The sequence below is a fragment of the Furipterus horrens genome, unplaced genomic scaffold (genome assembly GCF_987537825.1).
Source record: "Furipterus horrens unplaced genomic scaffold, mFurHor1.1.pri manual_scaffold_4, whole genome shotgun sequence".
Lineage (NCBI taxonomy): Eukaryota > Metazoa > Chordata > Mammalia > Chiroptera > Furipteridae > Furipterus > Furipterus horrens.
The window spans coordinates 167,937,029-167,950,985 of NW_028327174.1; the positions used below are offsets into that span (position 1 = coordinate 167,937,029).

The 13,957-nt window shown below is 39.0% G+C and overlaps 1 protein-coding gene and 1 long non-coding RNA gene across 3 annotated transcripts in view; one reads left to right on the top strand and one right to left on the bottom strand.

The window, feature by feature from the left end:
• The window catches only part of LOC150013234 (uncharacterized), a 37,951-nt gene extending 32,268 nt beyond the window's left edge, over positions 1 to 5,683 (top strand). The window contains exons 4-5 of the long non-coding RNA XR_016510554.1: positions 2,457 to 2,519; positions 5,161 to 5,683. This is a non-coding gene — a long non-coding RNA (uncharacterized LOC150013234). The remainder of the gene's footprint in view (positions 1 to 2,456; positions 2,520 to 5,160) is intronic.
• FRMD3 (FERM domain containing 3) overlaps positions 1 to 13,957 on the bottom strand; it is a 285,052-nt gene that overhangs the window by 12,735 nt on the left and 258,360 nt on the right. The gene's annotated exons all lie outside the window — the stretch shown is intronic.

A 13,957-nucleotide genomic window follows, 5' to 3' on the forward strand; every position in this document is an offset into this window, starting at 1 on the left:
ACTAGTAATATTATCTGCACTGCTCCATTAAATTTATTTTATTTCAATCATGTATGAGAAGCCTCCTCAATATATTCACAAAGCTCAAAGGTGAAATGACAGTGATTTAGGAAAAAGAAATAGTTTTCACATTTAGCTAATTATCGTCGGCAGCCGTCCGTCTCGAGAGACGATGGTGTAGCTTTTTAAGAGTCTATCTGCACCGCCGAGAATGGCTGTGCAGTCCGACTCGGGAGTGACACGGTATCTGTCTCCTCCCGTGTTGAATCGACATCTTGCGATGACGCTGGAGTGTCCTCTCCAGTGAAGCTGAAGCTACAGAGCCTGGGCAGGGTGATATGGAGGGTCTGCTGTTGCCCATGCAGCAGACCCCCCCCTCTCTTCGCAGCTGAAGGGTCCAAGGGAAAGACGGAGTCAATACAGCTTGGCTTCAGGTGCGCCGCAGGAGTTGCCGGTGTTGACTACAACGTCAAACCGCCTTAGGGACTCCGGCTCCGGATTTTCTATCAGGGTTTACTCCCTTAGCCTTTCCCCTGAAGAGGTATGCCGCAAGGCAGCAGAGGTTTTTTGGAGTCAGAGTTTTCCTTCTCTGTAGCTAATTATACAGCCCAATTAAAATCAGATAATAGCTGTAAAATTTCTGACACATAGGAAACGCTCAATAAATGTTAACTTATAATTAAATTTTAGTATAGTGATATAACTATGTTTTTATGCCATTAAAGTGAGAAAGAATCTAAAGATACTGATGGAGAAGACTGCCCACTGATGACAGACAATGTGCCTGCCATATACAGGCAGGCAGATTGCGCATTCCAGTCGACACCATGTGATGGAACTCCCTAAAGACACTCCATGCACCACAACACAACCTACTCAGCAGGCTGCTGTTACTGAAAAAGTTGTTCTTCATCTCATGGCTGAAGACATGAAATAAAGCCCTTTTTTAATATATAGCAAAATTAGTGGCAGGTAAAATGGAATAAGCCTTGCTCACATTTACTTTCAGAAATCTGCCCCTCTATTAATTCCAAGCACATTTGTGACAAAATCCAAATACTACAGCTGAGATTCCCAGCAGCTCGTATGTCTACAGAACAGGTAAAGAGATCAGCTAATGGTGCCTTCTGTAGTTTGACTGTGTGCCACAATCTTTATGAAAGAAGCTGTGCAATATTGAGTATCATCAGAACAAGCACATCAAAATGAAGATAACAGTAGCCCCTGACTATCTCCTGAGCTTGTGGAAAGGCTAAAGTATATAACAACAACAACAACAACAAAAGTAAGAAAGCACACTTTAGGGACAACATGGCAATATCAAAAGGTAACATCACCCATCATTTGCATTTATCCACACTAACCTCCTTAGCAACAACTTTGGAGTTTGGGTTACTTGGGGTAACTTTAAACCCACTTGGCAATGCCTTTCCTATCTGGAATCTATCATTGTTGTTGCTGTTATTTGGCTGGAACCAAACTGGCTCATTTTGTAGGAGATACTCCCTCAGCTTTGCACCTTGCTCCCCACCCCTCCAGCCATGGCCACATGGTGCTTGTTCTGGGAGCATCAGCCCTACCTCCGTGCTGGAGGCTTTGGCAAATAGCACCATTGGGAGCCACCATTCTTATTTCCTTGGAGGTACAGTAGTCCCTCTCTATATCGCGGTTCACTTATTGCAGCCTCACTGTATTGCAGGAGTTTAAAAAATATTATATTTAAGTATTTATCGCGGATTTTTCGCTATATCACAGGATTTTGCGGTACTGTATACGTGTGTTGTTAAAGTTACATAGGTTTAAGAGTGTAGAATATGTTTAAGAATGTAAGTAGTGTTTATAAAAGTGTGGAAAAGGTTGATAAGGGAGTGGGAAAGGTTAATAAGGGACTGGGAACAGTTTATAAGTGTGTGAGAAGGGTTTATAAAGCCTTAAAATATATATAAATACTAAAATAAATGTAAGGTTCCTACTTTGTGGATTTTCATCTATCGCGGGGGGCGGGGTTCTAGAATATTCCTGTGATAAGTGAGGGAATACTGTACTGCAAGTCACCCTGTGCTCATACCCAGCTATTGAATGTCCATCAAATCTTCAGAGCAGAGGTAAAAGAAAGGGTCACTCCCATCCATCAGGAAGAAGTGTGTTTTAGAAAATCAGAGGCTTTTTGGAGGTCACAATGATTGGAGGGGCTAGTATTTAGGGGGTGGGAGTCAGGGATGCCAGACTTCCTAAAATGTGTAGTATGGTCTCACACAATGAAAACTTATTTTGCACCCTGCACATAACTTGCAGATGTCCTATCAAATATGATCCATGTAGATTAAAAATATATTTTAAATTATCTAAATCTAGAACCTACCTCTGTTTTACATGTAAACCTAAATAAAGTATTTTAGGTGTCATTTTAATTCATTTTGAATTTTTTTTGAATGCCACCACTGTATAAAATGAAGATTTTTGCCAGAAGTTGTTTACCTGTTCAGAATGTCGCATCACTGCCATCCAGAATGCCTAAGGTATGTAAGTTACATACACTGCTGCGTCTGTTAGCTGTGCCCTGATGCCCATCACCCCCCATTGCATTCACATAGGTACAAGCATCGTGTTTCTTCATTCTGCCTGAGAAAAACCTTTTGAAGACTTACTATTTTATTATAAATTACTTTCTACCAATTTCTCCTGATATTACAGTTAGAGAGCATTTTTTCACTTGTAAAGTTACATATACATAAATTGTGTTTTCCCTGAGTTCATCTCAGGAGGGTAGAGAGAACATTATAAGAAAGTTGGATACTGAATCTAAAAGGGTTGACAGCCTCTGCCCAAGCATACACCAAATTGTCACATTTTTGTCACTGATTAACCAGAACCATTTATTCTGAGATGGGCTAAACTCTGATCTACTTACATTGATCAGCTTAGCCATAGTGGCTCTTGAATTGAGAGTAAGGAAGAGAAGAGTGAAGAGTGGGAGAGAAGGGAACTTCTGGGAATTATGATGGAGGGGAAGGAACCGTGGCCTGGAATTCCAGGGACCTGGGTTCAGTTCCCAGCTGAGCCAGAACTCTCTGCATGCCCTCAGACATAGCACTTCAATCCTATGAGTCTTGGACTTTTTACAAATGGTGCACACATCTCCAGTTCCAGTGTTCTGTCGCTATATCTTAGTCTGTATCTATCAATACACCATCCTGCTTAAAACTCTACATAAACTTTCTTTGAAAGTACCAATCACTGCATATAACAAGCAGAGCAATTTCTCCTTTATCTATTGAGAAACATTGTGGTGGGAGGGGAGGAGACTAGGGCACTAAGATTTCCAATGAAGTTTTACAGAGCTGGACATTTTACAAACACGTGATCAGGTGATAACAGGAGAGGAGGAAACTGAGTTTCAGAGAGATTAAGTAACTTGCACAAGGTCATGAAGCCAGATGGCAATAGAGCCGGGGTTTGCACCCAAGGCAGCCTGACTCCAGAGTTTGTTCCAGACCACCATGTTGCCTGAAAAGAAGGGGCTTTGAGAGGCCCAGAGAGATCCTTACTTCTTAACTAAGGAAGAAGGATCTTCTCTGTTATTAGCCCAATTTCACTTGCTGAAACCACTGTGTTATTATATGTAGGGTGGTCATCTGTCCCCATTTGCCTGGGACAGTCAGTCCTCACTGTTTGCCTATTTTCCTAGCAGGATTACTAAAGTGCCCCTTTGTTCTCAAAATGTTTGCCTAATAAATTTTATGGTCACCTAAGTATATGTCAGCTCCACTATGATAGGCAGGATAGAAGCCAAAAAAAAAAAAAAAACTTGCTTTTGTGGGTGTTAACAGTGTGGGTTGGAAAAAAAATAAACTTTAAAATTTACTCTATTCTGCATATGCTATCAGTCCCTAAAATATTTTCTATCCACATTAAGCAGTATGTAAATTTCCAAAATGTCCTAAGATACTATGCCATTAACCTCCCACATGACTGGCTCTTTTACCTTCCTTTTGTTAGGGATAAAGTGTAATCCTTCAAGTGAAGCTCATGTCCCATGGGTTTAAAGAAAAGATTCTAAGAATGACATTTACTTTTCCAGAGGAGGGTTTTCACTTTCAAGCATGGCTATTGCAAAATATCTCACACTGGAAAATACCTGATGCCTCTGAATATTTTGGGAGGCTGCCTGCTCATTCTATTTAAAACCCATGAAGAGTCATCCCAGTGACTCAGGAAAAGGTAAACAAATGGAAACACACATAGTAAATCTTAATGTTCTTCCCATCCATGCATCCTAATCTCTTTTCTTCTTGTGGTCCTCCTCTACCAACCTCCTGGTCATGTCTCTAAGAGTAGCTGAGTATTTGACACCCTTATTCTTATCATCATTTTGCACTACTTCAATATCTAGAATTCAAGAGAATGATTCAGTCCTTATCTTTACACTGTAGTGGCCAGGTGCCCCTTCCAGCCCACTGAAATGGCTCTCAACAAGATCTCCAATGACCACCATATTGCTAAAGACAATGTGTGTTCTCTTTTGTCCTCCTGCTGACCACTTGGCATCTGAGACTCTCTCCTGGTTTTCCTCCAATGATTCTCTGCCTTCTTCACAGTCTCCTCCCCTCTATTTGTGGTGGCCTTAGCTCTCTGCTCTTATCACTCTGTACCCTCTCTCCTTTGGAGTCAACCGTATTCATGGCTCCAATATGCTCCTGCAGCATTGCTCAACATGGCTCTGCAGGTAACTAGTGTCCACTAGTGTGCTGCCAGTTGTGCCTTCAAAAGTGTCCTGTGATCAAATTACTTTGGAAAACTGCACATTGACCTTTTTTTGGACATAACCATTAAGATTAAGAGTACAAGCTCTCATCAAAAAGTTATGGCTATCATCAAAAAGAAAGAGATAACAAGGGTTGGTGAGGGTGTGGAAAAAAGAGAACCTTTGTGCACTGTTGATGTGAATATAAACTGGTGCAGCCACTGTGGAAAACAGTATGGAGGTTCCTCAAAAAGTTAAAAATATAACTACCATATGATCCAGCAATTCTACTTCTGGGTATATGAGGATATATCCAGAGGAAGTGAAAACAGTATCAAAGAGATATCTGTACTTTCATGTTCACTGAAGCATTATTCATAACTAAGGTATGGAAACAATCCAATTTTCATTGATAGATGAATGGATAAAGAAGATGTGGTGTGGTGTATATATACAATGGAATATTATACAGCAATGAGGAAGAAGGAAGACCTGCCATTTGTGATAACATGGATGGACCTTGGCACTATGCTAAGTGAAATAAGCCAGACATAAAGACAAGTACTGCATGGTATCACTTAAGTGTGAAATCTTTTTAAAAAAAATGTCAAACTCATAAAACAGTAGAAAAGTGGTTGCCAGGGACTGTGGTGGGAGACATAGGGAGAGGTTGATAAAAGGGTACAAATTTTTAGCTATGAGATGAATAAGGTCTCAGTATCTAATGCAAAACATGATGACTATATTTGGTACCACTGTATTACGTAACTTAAATTTGCTAAGAGAGTAGAACTTAAATGCTCACACACCGAATAAAGAAAGATAAATATGTGGGATGATAGATGTATTAATTAACCAGGTGGGGGGAATCCTTTCACAATGTAAATGTATTATCAAATCACCAGGATATACACTTTAACTATATTACAATCTTATTTGAACTATATATGACTTTATTTGTCAATTATACCTCAATAAAGCTGAAATAAAGGAAGAAAGAAAAGAGTACAGGCTCTGACGTTAACTTTCTGTATTTGAATTTCAAACTTATACTAATTGTCCTGTGACCTTGCACACATTACTCAATTACTCTGTTCCAATTTTTTCACCTACAAAATGGAGAAAACCAGGACATATCACATGGAAATATTATGTGGAGCAGAACACATGAGTTAAGAACATGTGAAGTGCCTGGTACATGGTAAGCTCTAAGTAACATCACTAGTAGCATATTAAAATGTCTGAAAGGTGCTAAAGAGAAGAAACCAGTGTTGCTTTAATTATAGTACCTCGATATTTCCTAACTTTATTTGACCAGAGAACTTAGAATACAACTTAGTTTAAGAAACACAGGCTACTAAATCTCTGACCCATCTCAACTCAAAACCTTCCAATCAACTCCAGACTCACCACTCAAACTGTGTAGGCACATCGACCTCAATATGTCAAAAATCAAACACATTATCTCCCACCCAAGCCTCTCCCTCCTCTGCCACTTTCCATAACCCAGTCACTCACACCAGCAAGCTGAGGAGTGGCCTAGCCTACTTCTCACTCACTGCTCACATCTAATGTGTCACCAGCTTCTACAAACTCTGCCACCATATTTACTCTCAAAGCTGTCCCTGCCTCTTCATTTCTCCTTTCTTACCAACTATTTTCCTGACCTCAGTCTGGCTCCTTCTTTATTGTTGCCAAAACAATCATTCCAAAATGTCTAATTAGTCATATGAATCCTCTTAACAGGCTGCTCATGTCTTTCATGCTAAAGAGTAAACTCTTTAGCACAAAATGCACTTCTCTGCCCCACATACTTCTACCAACCCATCTATTCAGAGGTGCCCAAATGTGTCCTGCTACACATGCCTCTGTGCCTTAGCATACTGTCGCTTCTTCCTGGAATGCCCTTCTGCACCCAGATGGCTCCTACTCGTTCTTTAAGATGCTGTGTATCATTTCCTCTGGGAAGACACTCTTGTCCCCATTACTGGTCTGATACAGGTCATTCTTATCTGGTACTTCTCATTTGGTATTTCTCATTTGGTACTTCTCATGGTTGACTCCTTATTATCCATTTCTCTCCCAAATAATTAAATCTAAGCCAACCCTGGTGATTCCAGTCTGTTGGTGGGGTCTGATTTAGAAATGGGTATGTGAGCCAAACCTGAAAATAAAGGGAAGAGTTGCTGGTGGGAACATGGAGAAACTTCTGAAAAAGATTTCTTGCTTCTAAGAAGAACATCCTGGAAAGGTACAACAATGTCAAGAGAAAGTCTGTATCTGAAAGAGACACCAGGAATTCTGGCAGCCACTTTATGATGCTGACAACAAATGGTCTGAGGGGACTTCTGGCCAACTGAGAAGGGCAGTACAGAGAGATGAAATGAACCTGGGTTCTCAGCATTGGAATCCTTCCTGACATGGGACTTGTCTTGGATAATAAATCACCTTATTTAAACCAGTGTTTGTTAGAGTTTTCTATTACTTGTTGCTAATGGCATCCTAACTGATGCAGCTGTCATACCATCTTGTGAATCTCTCTGTCATCACAATCAATCATCACACCACAATCGGGAACATGACAAAAACCCTCACTATACTTCAATGCTATTCTGGTGACCTTCATACTGCAATATGATAAAAACAAAAAATAAGAATTGTAAATATTGGGAAAGAAGGCACAAAACTCACTATATCCAGGTGATGCTATTATCTAACAAGAAAGGCAAAGATTCAAATAAGGAGCTAGGAGAATTGGTCAGAATTTAGTAAGGTATTTAAATGCAACTCAGCATATCAAAGCAGTGGTTTACTATGTAACAGCAAAGATGATATAAAAATATGATAATAGAAAATCTCATTCAAAATAGCTAAATGTGCAAATTAGAATAGCCACATAATATCCAGGAATATTTATAACAAAAAATATGCAAAACTTGCATGAAGACAATGTTGAAACATAGCTGAGCAATATAAAGGAAAATCTGGAAAAAAATAAAGATCTCCCTGAATAGAACTTACTGTTTTGAAGATGCAGCTGTCCTCTAATTAAAATTCACTGCAATTCCAATATGAACCTCAGCGTGTTTTCAAAAATGACAAATGGAGAAAGTCCACATAAAAAATTAAGAAATTTGAGGTTAAAAAAGATTGACGAGAAAGGAACTTGACCTACCTGATATCAAAACTATATTATAAAGTTAGTAATGGTGCATGAATACTAAAATACACAATTTAGGGCATACCTTTGAATATAATGATAAATCACTTTGAGAAAAATTGCTAACCAATTGGAGGGGAAAAAAACACATCCCTACTTGGTCATACATAAAAATTCCAATGAAGTTAACAGGTTAAATAAAAACAAATATTAAATCAAACTACTATTATATATGAAACTGCCATTTTTATAAGTTAAAAGCAGTTGAGAACAGCAATTTCATGAAGTTCAAGCTGATACCTTAATTATGAAGGGAAAAACACAGGAGACATTTTTATTATCTTAGATTATGGAAAACTGATGTAAAAAAAATAAAACTTAGAATATACAAAAATGAAGTAGTCTTCACATGCAGAAGTTGTTTGTACATATTAGAAGTGCCTGAGTCACAAGTTTAATATTTTTTAAAGTTGAAAGCTGAGAACGAATTAGGAGGAAAAAATGTTAATATCTGTAAAAGGCAAAGGATTGGTATGCAGATTATAAAAGAATCCCTACAATCTATAAGGAAAAGACAAAAACATAACAGAAATGTGCAAAGTAAACAAGCAATTCCCAGGAGAACTGCTAATGGTTAATTATCATTTGCAATGATGCCCACCCACACAAGTAAAAGGGGACCTGAAAATTAAAACAATAAAATCACATCAGGGGTAGTGATTATGTGGGAGAGTAGACATTTTCATTCCTTGTTACGTCAGTGTTAGTCTTTTAAAGGATGAGTTGCCCATTTCATCAAAATTTAAACTGTGTATATAGTTCAACCCAACAGTTACACTTTTAAGAATCTATTATAGAGAAATGCCTGTGTATGTAATTTCACTGTAATACTGTCTGCTATAGCCAATGAATAGGAAATATCAATGATAAGATGGTGATGAGGTAGGTGGAAGCTACACTAACCTCCTCCTAGGACCAAACTAGAGTTACAACTGAATTATAGAAAAATCATCCTGAATAACCAACTGAAGACTAGCTGGAGAGAAGCCTTATAAATCAAGAACTTACAGGAGAAAGCATACCACCACACCAAGACTGGTAGGGAGTACAGAGGCGTGAGAGGCGGGAGCTTAAGTTCCAGAGGGATATTCCAGGGGTGTTGCCCCTGAGAAGTGTGGGGTCTAAACCCCAAGCTGGGGTCCCCAGCCTACAGCACCAGAACTGGGAAAGGTGACCACATAACATATGGCTATGAAAAGCAGCGGGGTTTCTGTCCACCAAGGAGAGACAGCTAAAGACACAGACACCCTCTTAAAGGGCCAACACACATAATTTTGTTTGTGGCTACTAACCTTGGGCTCCAGCAGAGAGAGGACAGAGTGGACTAGAGCTGCATGAGAAGAGTCTGAGGCTGGTGGCTCTAAGGAAAGAGCTTCAGGGTCAGCCACCAGATCCCTGTGCTCAGTCATCCCCCATACTGCAAAAGCCATCTTTCTTGGGCAGAGCACTCCTCTCCATGTGGCATCAGCCTGAGGATAATTAATAGCCCAAACCACAGGAATCCCCTCTGCCCCCACCCTGTGGAGCGTAAGCCCTACTGAGTACAACTAGAGTTTCTTTTAGTGATAAGCCTAACAGATAGATAGTCTGCAGGCAGAGGTGAGTCTCTGGGTGCTTTGATATTTTAGCTGACCCTTCTCCAGGCCCAGTGCTGGTAAAAAACCAGCCTTGGTGCTCAGCTTGGCCCTTTCAGCATGCACTCAGGTCCAAAAGAGGGAGCCACAAGTTGTGGATCACTGACAGCTCCAAATGGGTTTCCCAGGGCCAGTCACAGACAGTATCTGACATAGGTCTGAACCAGAACATTTACAGATCTACCTAATACATAGAAACAAATACAAAGAGGCATCCAAATAGGGAAGAGAAGAAACAGGCCCCAAATGAAAGAACAAGAGAATTCTCCAGAAGAAGAGCTAAATTAAATGGAGGCAAGCAAATTATCAGATATAAAGTTCAAAGTAATGGTTATAAGGATTCTCAACAGCATGAAAAAAGACATAGAAACCATAAAAAATGACCATTCAGAAATAAATATGAAATAAATAATACACTGGAAGAAATAAGCAGTAGGTTAGATGAAGCAAAGGATCAAATCAGTGATTTAGAAGACTAGGTAGAAAAGGAAAACACCCAATCAGAGCAACAAAAAGAAGAAAATAATTTTTAAAAATGAGGATAGTTTAATGGACCTTTGGGGCTACATGAAGTGTAACAACATTCACATCATAGGGATGCCAGGAAGGAGAAAAGAGAGAGCAAGTGATGAAGAACCTACTTGAAAAAATAATGAGTGCAGACTTCCCTAACATAGTGAAGAAAAGAGACATACAATTCCAGGAAGTGCAGAGAGTTCTAAACAAGATGAACCAAAATAGGGCCACACGAAGACACATTATAATTAAAATGGCAAAGCTCAAAGACAAGGAGAAAAATCTTAAAAGCTGCAAGGGAAAAAACAGTTACCTACAAAGGAGCTTCCATAAGACTGTCATCTGATTACTCAACAGAAACATTCCAGGCCAGAAGGGGTTGGCATGAAATATTCAAGGTGATGAAAAACAAGGACCTACAACCAAGGTTACTTTACCCAGAAAGCCTATCATTTAAAATTGAAGGAGAAAGAGTTTTCCAGACAAGATAAAACTAATTTGTTACCACCAAACCAGTATTACAGCAAATGTTAAAGGGCTTGCTTTAAGGAGCAGAAGGAGGAGATGGAGTAGAAAGAGAAGGAGAAAAGTACAGAACAACAACAACAACAACAATGGAGAAACATAGTTAAAAATTTAAATGGCAATAAACATATATCTATCAATAATCACTTTAAATGTAGATGGCTTAAATGCTCCAATTAAAGGATATAGGGTAGCTTAATGGACAAGAAAACAAGACCCATAAATATGCTGCCTTCAAGAGATCCGCCTTAGAGCAAAAGATACACACAGACTATAAGTAAAAGAATGGAAAAGGGGAAAAATGCTGTGGTAGCAGTACTTATACCTGAAAAAACAGAGTTTAAAACCAAGGCTATAGTTAAGAGACAAAGAAGGACACTACATAATGATAAAGGGAGCAGTCGAACAGGATGAAATAACCCTAGTAAATACTTATGCACCCAACATAGGAGCACCCAAATATGTAAAGCAAATCATGATTGACATAAAGGGAGAGATCAGCAGAAATACAGTCATAGTCAGGGATTTCAACACCCTATTGACTTCAATGGATAAATCTTCCAAACAGAAATACATCAAGGAGATGGTGGCCTTAAGTGATACATTAGATCAAATGGATTTAAGTGATATCTTCAGAGCATTTCATCCCAAAGCAGAAGAATATACATTCTTTTCAAGTGCACATGGAGCATTTGATAGGATAGACCACATGTTAGAACATAAAATAAGTCTCCATAAATTTAAGAAGGTTGAAATCATATCAAGCATCTTTTCTGCTATAATGCTTTAATACAGAAATCAATCACAAGAAGAAAACAAAAATACACAAAGATGCAGAAGCTAAATAACATGTTATTAAACAATTAACATATTAATGAGATCAAGGAAGAAAATAAAAGATATCTTAAAACAAATGAAAATGAGAACACAACAACCCAAAATCTGTGGGACACTGGGAAAGTAATCCGAAGAGGGACATTCATAGCACTACAGGCCTACATTAAAAATAAAAAGAAAGAAAGAAAAAGAAGAACTCAAAATAAACAGTCTAACTTTTACTTAAAGGAACTTGAAAAAGAACAACAAAGCTGAAAGTGAGTAGAAGGAAGGAAATAATAAAAGTCAGGGCAGATATAAGTTAAATAGAGTCTAAAAAATACAAAGAACAAAAAAATCCAAAAATTGGTTCTTTGAAAAGATAAACAAGATTGACAAACCTTTAACGAGACTGATCAAGAAAAAAAGAGGACCCAAATAAAATCAGAAATGAAAGAGGAGAAATAACAACACCACAGAAAAACAAAGGATTGTAAGATATTATGAACAACTATATGCCAAGAAATTGGACAACCTGAACAAAATGGATAAATTCCTAAAAACATAACTCTTTCCAAATGAAATCAGGAATAATTGGAGGATCTGAATAGACAGATTATAACTAATGAAATTGAAGCAGTAATTAAAAAACAACACAATACTCCCAACAAAAGCCCCAGACTGGATGACTTCACAGGCAAATTTTACCAAACATTCTGGGGAGAACTATCACTTCTCCTTCTCAAGCTAGTCACAAAAATTCAATAGGAGGGAAGACTCCCAAGCTCATTTTACAAGGCCAGCATTATCCTAATTCCAAAACCAGATAAAAATAGTACAAAAAAATTATATGCCAATATCCCTGATGAACATATATGCTAAAATCCTCAACAAAATATTAGTAAAACAAATACAGCAATGAATCAAAAAGATCATATAGGACTTCTGGCCAAGATGGAGGCCTAGATAGACATGCTGCATCTCCCTCCACAACTAAGAAGGAATACAACTACCTCAAAACTAGAGACAACCAGAATTCCAGAAAATCGAACTGCATGAAAGTCAAACAAACAGAGATATAAAGAAGAGATACTCAGCCAGACAAGTAAGAAGGGTGGAGCCAGGGTAAAGAGGAAGTAGTGTGGCAGTGGCAGGCTGGCAGAAAGCGCAGTCACATGTTTTTAAAAGGGAAAGACAGCTGGGGAGTGCTGCCAGCACCAGAACAGACTGTACAGCTCACAGTTCCAGTACTGGGGAAAATAAAGCCTCATTGCTTCTGACTGTGAAAACCAGTGGAGATTGGGGTGGAGAAAGAAACTGCCAGTTTCTCAGGAGAGTCTGCTTGTTTAAAAGGTCCCCATGGGCCTAGAATGTCTGCAGACCCACCCACTCTGGGAATGATGGCCAGGACAACAGCTAGAGAGGCGCCAGTCCCATACAGGAAGCGAGAGAAGTGCCTGGAAAAGGGGCAAGAGCTGGGCAAGTGGCACTGTTCCCTCTCAGCCCTCTCTCCCACATACAGTGCCACAAGGTGGTGAAATGAGTCACCCCATACTGAATACCTAAGGCTCTGCCCCTTAAAATGTAACAAGTGTGACAGCTCCATCTAAGACACAGAGGCAAACAAATATGGAAGCCTCTCAAGATGAGGAGACAGAGAAGTATGGCCTAAAAGAGGGAACAGATCAAGGTTCCAATGATAGAACTAAGCAATGAGGAGACAGCCAACCTAACAAATGTAGAGTTCAAAGTACTGATGACAAAGATACTCACAGACTTGACAGATATGCTTAAGTACAGGAAATGCAGAAAGGAAGACGTAAAGGCTGTGCTAAATGAAACAAAGGAAAATCCACACAAAACCAATGGTGAAGGGAAGGAAACCGGGGTTCAAATCAATGGTTTGGAATGTAGGGAAGAAATCAACAGTCAAGCAGTACAGAATGAAGAAACAAGAACTGAAAAAAAATGAGAAGTGGCGTAGAAATCTCTGGAACAACTTTAAACATGCCAACATCCAAATCATAGGGGTCCAGAGGAGAAGAGGAAGAGCAAGAAATTGAAAGCTTATGTGAAAAAATAATGAAGGAAAATTTCCCTAATTTGGCAAAGGAAATAGACACACAAGTCCAGGAAACACAGAGTCCCAAACAAGCTAGACCCAAAGAGGACCACACCAAGACACATCATCATTAAAATGCTAAAGGGAGACTCTCAAAAGCAGCAAGAGAAAAGCAGAGTTACCTACACAGGGATGCCTATAAGACTGTCAGCTGATTTCTCAAAGAAAACTTTGCAGGTGATAAGGGAGTGGCAAGAAGTATTCAATGTGATGAAAAGCAAGGACTTACAACCAAGATTACTCTATCCAGCAAAGCTATCATTTAGAATGGAAGGGCAGATAAAGTTCTTCCCAGACAAGGTAAAACTAAAGGAGTTCATCATCACGAAGCCATTATTATATGAAATGTCAAATGGACTTATTTTAAAAAAAAACTGTGA